Here is a 5,581-nt window from a genome sequence, read left to right as displayed (position 1 = left end):
CCTTAACATACCGTCGCCACATTTTGAGCCAAGACATACCCGATGATAGCTGCAGGGCGTGCCATGCACACCCCGAGCATTTAGCTCACATACTATCTAGTTATTCAACACACGCGGGAACGACCTACATTCAAAGGCACAATGCGGCACTAAGAGTGCTTTATTACCATCTCTGTCACTCTTACGGCATTCACCTTAATACCGCTCCTCTAAATGCTCCTAGGGAAATTGAGTCAATTGTCGAGAATGGGAAGTGCCACATATACTGGAACTTTATATTCTCGAAAATTGTTTCTGTTGTTCACTCGAGGCCTGACATGGTTCTTCTTGACTTCGAGAAGCGAACCATGTTCGTTATCTAATTTTCGGCACCAGCTGACAAAAACATCATAGCCAAGGAGAATGAAAGGAAAGAGAGGTATCGAGACCTTATAAGGGAGTTGCAACGATTGTACCCGGAATATTCTGTTAAACTAATCGTCCTTATCATGGGCGCTCTTGGAGGTGCCAATCTTTCACTTGCTAATACCCTAAAAAGCATCCCTGCGTGTCAACAATATGCTAGAACACTTGCGGGAAAAATGCAGAAGGCGGTTGTCCTTGGGTCACTCCGTGTTCTTAGAGTGCACGAGGCCTTTGCTGGATCGTCGTATTGATTCCTTTACAGACTGTAACCACCTAACTCACGGTTGTGAGACGTGGTTGTGGCGGAAATTTTACCGCGATTTCGCTGGAAGCGGGTGCAATTTTTCAGATTAGCACCCGCTCCCGGCGAAATCCTGCGGTTGTCCTTATGACAAATTTTTAATTATATATATATATAATCAAGTCAATAAGTCATTAACAAACATAATTATTTTTTTATTTCTTGACCAATTTTTTGTTACGAAAGTTACTTTAAAATATTATCTTAATAAATATAAAGCAGAATATAAACTTTTAACAGGGTTCAGCACAGAAAATTGCATTTGCTTAATTGTTGAAAAAACTTTGAAACTGCATTTGGCAAAATTTAAAATAATCAAATAATTCTTCCTTTTAAAAATAACCGAATCTAGATGCTTTACTACTGGCACTTCTGTTTTCTTTTAATTAACTTAAACCTTAACCGAAGCATGCTAATTTAAAAAATAATAATATTGATTTTAATCATAGGGTTAAATTTTTTATCAAAAAAGCTTTTTCAATCAACAAAGAAAAAAAATTGAGACAAAATGTTGAATTTAAGGATCGATCCAAAAATTTATCAATTTTTAAAATTACATAATTTTAAACAATTTTAAGCTAAAATTATTAATTTTGTGTTCAAAATCTTTAAAATCACTAATCGCGCGACTTATTTCGCGCAAATTAAGTAGCGCGACTTCAGTCGCCCATACGGAAACCCACCTTTAGGTTAAAAATTCCTTAATTTAAAATATTTTTGTGAAAATTCATTTTTTTTTTTTAATTAATCTTTTTGGCTAAGAAGTAAGCTATGTATTTGGACACAAATTTATTAATTTCAGTCTTGTTTAAAAATACATTTTTATGGTCGAAAACACATCATTCTGCTTTTTATGTTTTAGGATAGTATTTTTAATTATTTTTTACAAACAAATTGAAAACAAAAGACCTAGGCATATGTTAGTGAGGAATATGCCTGTGTACTTCAAATTTCTTTCTGACTAATACGTTAGGACTATTGCAGTATTTTTAATTAAAGGTCAAATTTTCAAAATAGCTAACTTCTGGGTCGAAATTGTTCACGTATGTGTTTTTTGTTTGGAAATGTAAAAAACAAACTTATGTGGGTCAAATTTGAAAAATGAGTTTTTATTCTTATTCTATTGCTAATCGTGAATGTTGAATTATAACATTAATGAAAAAATTATAAATTTTTAAGATTATATTATTTCAAGCAACTAGAAAACTTTAGTTATACACAAAATATTGTTCTAAAATCTTTTCAAAATATACTCTTGAAAATGAAAAAAAATCGTTAAACAATTTTCCAGGAATCTATTGCCAATTTTGTTATTTTCTTGGGACTTTAATTTTTCCTGCAATTTTTTGAAAATCTGGCCAAATGAAAAAAATTACTTTAGAATCTTCTATATTTAATTTAGAAAATTATTCAAAAAATTTAATATTTTTCAAAATAATTTTTTAACAAGAAATTAATTTTTAGTTTTCCTGGGAATTTGGATAAAATTATTGTATTCTTTTGAAGAGATACTTTTAAGGGTAATAGTTTTCCAAGCTATTCAATCAAAAACTATTTAGAGAAAGAAACTTTCCGATTATATAAAAATTATGGTGAAAGAAAAAGCTTAATGTTGATTCCACAGTTTGCCCTTGCATAAAAGGTTTATCGGAAAAAAATTGAACAAGTTCTAAAGAAACAAAAAATCAGGACCATTTACAAACAAACTAATAGCTTGTCGAAATTTTGTAACAAACTCAAAGACCCACTTCCGAACAATAAAATTCTTGGAGTTGTTTATAAATACAATTGCACTGTCAGTCCTTCTTCTTATGTGGGTGGGACTGGTAGACCTACAGAAACCCGTAGTCGTGGACAAAGGTATTCTATCTTTCATCCTGAGTCAGTTGCTTATATTGCTCTTATCAAACATTATATTCATACTGGCCATAATTTTGATTTAGATAATTTAAAGATTTTATCAATGGAGAACAATAGAGCTTGTAGATAAATAATTTAAAACTTTTTCATCAACAAAGTACCAAATACTGTTAATCTCCGATATGAAAGTCATTTATTTCCTGACGTTGGCAAACCTCTTAAAAGATTTTAATTTTTGTGTCGATAAAGTTTCATTCTATTTTGTCAAATCTTTCATCACATTCTGTTTTTCTTGTTTGAATTTTCTTAACTGGCTTTCAGTGTTCAGTCAGTCGTCTTCACGTCAAACGTGATGTCGAGCTTTCGCCCTTAACTATTTATTTTATTATTATTTTTTAAAATATTTATATGTGTCTACGTCATGTTTATTGTGCTTTTTTGTCAAATTTTTTACTCTGACTTTGTATTTCTATTTTTAACTTATTCCAGGTACGTTTGTTTCTTTTTCACATTGACCTTCCGTCTTTTCACTGACATTCTATTTATCTATTATAATATTGATTTGAAATGGAGGTCCTCATTTTATGAGACAACCCTTCTTTTATTTAAACATTGCTTTAAGATTTTTACTTATTTATTGATTTCTTGTTTTTCTATAATATATTCTACATTATTTGTATGTTTTTACAGACTTAACACGTGGTTACCACACTTCTGCTAATATGCACCAGCAAAATTTCCAAATAAGTGTCTCTTGTCATTCGGTAGGTATAAGGGTATCTCGCCCCAACTTTAAATATGTTCATCAGTTACTCAGTCATACCACGTAGGGCCCAGCTTCATTCGCCTCTTACTGTTCGCAAGGTTCACTTCGAAAGTTGGGCTTGGTGCAAATTTACACAAGTGTGGTTTCCTAGGGTGTAAAGTGGGTGCTTCGGAAAAAATTGAATTTCGCCTGATAATCGTTTTTTCGACTATATTTTCTCTAGAAGTAAGTAATTTTATATAGTATTTTTAATTTTTAATATAAATTCATCAAAAATCGTACCTACGTGTTAATTACGTAAATTTTCTAAATTCTTAATTTTTTATTGAAATTGTCTTAAAGTTTGAGGCTCTTTAGTCTAAATCATTTTGCAAAATTATAAATAATGGTAGTACATGAAATGAGTAAAAACTAGTTTTCATTATTTTTTTTTCTTTCAGAATGGCTGGCGCACTAATTTCTGGTTATAATTTGCGCAGTATCCGAGCGGGTGTGCGTACACTACACGCTTCTTCTAGTCAAGATGAAAATGTTGGCAAGGACTCGAAAGGAGATAAGGATGAATTTAGTATTTGACATTGAAAATATTGAGCAGGAATCGGATGATCAATTTATTGAAGAGCAACTCATACTACATCGTAATCCTGGATGCATTACTTTTGCGGAATAAGGTGTAGAATACGTTACTTTGAGCTCTTTATTAATATTTTATAGTAATATTTCATAATTATTAATGATTAAGCAATAAACAATATTATTATTAATTAATTATTAGATTTTTAAAATGTATTTTCCCCTCTAGATTAAGTATTGACTGATTTTTCTATGCTTTAAAAATGCCTTATTTTCAGGTAGCCATAAAAAATATTCATATTTCATTTAATGTGTAGTTAGTAATTTTGCTTAAAAAGATGTACTTTTATCTTCAAATTAAAAAATCAAAAATACAATTTCGATAATTACAACAACAAAAATGAGATTTCAAAAAAGTTCTTTATATGTCTTCCTTTTTTTACTATTTAATTATGGTTTATTTACAATATTTTCAACATCATTTCGTTTCTCAGTATTTTTTACCCCAAAAATATATATTGTAAGTTGCATTTAGTTTATTTATGCACGAGTTATTTTAATTTAAACATGCGCAATCCCGAAACGCACAAGTGTGGTAAACACGTATGCGCAGATGGAGTGTCGTGTCCACGGGTAAATAAATGTTTTTTCTTTGACTGATGAGGGTCCAAACTGTGACCGAAACATCTCAAAATAATAATCATATCTCTTCTTGTTTTTTGATATTCATTGCCATGAATTGCTTCACTAATCTTTACATTTATTATTCATTGTGAAAATTTAAATTAATCAATCATTTTAAATAGACACGCCAACGTTAACTAATCAGGTTTATCCTCCACGACGGTTCATTTCTTTTTTCCTGGATAGTAGAAATAAATGAAAACAAGATAATCGTATTGACCATCGCGAAAGGATACCTTGATTGTTCCTGATAATGAGTCTGACTTCATAACAGTCAGACTGTTCATAAAATGAGAATCTCTCTGAATATGTCAAACAATTCTAGATGGCTCTTTAGACCATCTAGAAGAAAGACTGGCTCTCTAACTTTGAATATTCATTTTTTTCATATTAAACATTAATAAAAAGCTCCTCCCAAAATTTTGAGCTAAAGGACCCGAAAAAAATAATAACTGTAAAGAGGTTACGAAGCAGTGGAGAAGAACTCTTTTTTTTTAGCATTCAAAATCATAGATTTTAGAAATTTGAGCAGAAATAGTGAACTCAATATTTAATTTTAGATAATAATATTCATATCACGTGTGAATGTGATCTTTATTTTTAAATGCGCAGGAAAAGAGTTTTTCGCTGTTTCGTTACCTTTATGCAGTTTTTAATTTTTGTAGGTACTGAAGTTCAAAATTTTTTAATATGTTTTCTATGAGAGCTTTTTTGGTTATTGAGTTTAAAGTATGTTTTCAAATACGAAGGAAAGACATTTTCTTCGCTGATTCGTAACCTCTTTGCAGCATTTAATTTTTTCAGGTGCTTCCGCTCAAAATTTTGGAAGGAGATTTTTATCATAGTTGGAGTAGTAATCCCGAGCTAAAAATATTCATGCGCGAATGTGTTTAGTTCTTTAAATGCGAAGGAAAAAAGTTTTTCCCAGCTAATTCGTAATCTCTTTGCAGCACTTAATTTTTTTAGGCCCTTCTGCTCAAAATTTATGAAGG

The 5,581-nt window shown here is 30.7% G+C and overlaps 1 long non-coding RNA gene across 1 annotated transcript in view; it reads left to right on the top strand.

Moving 5' to 3' along the window:
* Nucleotides 1-3,974, top strand: part of LOC117174703 — a 29,167-nt gene extending 25,193 nt beyond the window's left edge. Inside the window, exons 4-5 of the long non-coding RNA XR_004467338.1 lie at nt 3,257-3,557; nt 3,773-3,974. This is a non-coding gene — a long non-coding RNA (uncharacterized LOC117174703). The remainder of the gene's footprint in view (nt 1-3,256; nt 3,558-3,772) is intronic.
* The last annotated feature ends 1,607 nt before the right edge of the window (nt 3,975-5,581 follow it).

The sequence above is a fragment of the Belonocnema kinseyi genome, chromosome 6, assembly GCF_010883055.1.
Source record: "Belonocnema kinseyi isolate 2016_QV_RU_SX_M_011 chromosome 6, B_treatae_v1, whole genome shotgun sequence".
In the NCBI taxonomy this organism is placed as follows: domain Eukaryota; kingdom Metazoa; phylum Arthropoda; class Insecta; order Hymenoptera; family Cynipidae; genus Belonocnema; species Belonocnema kinseyi.
This window is presented reverse-complemented; position numbering and strand designations above follow the sequence as displayed.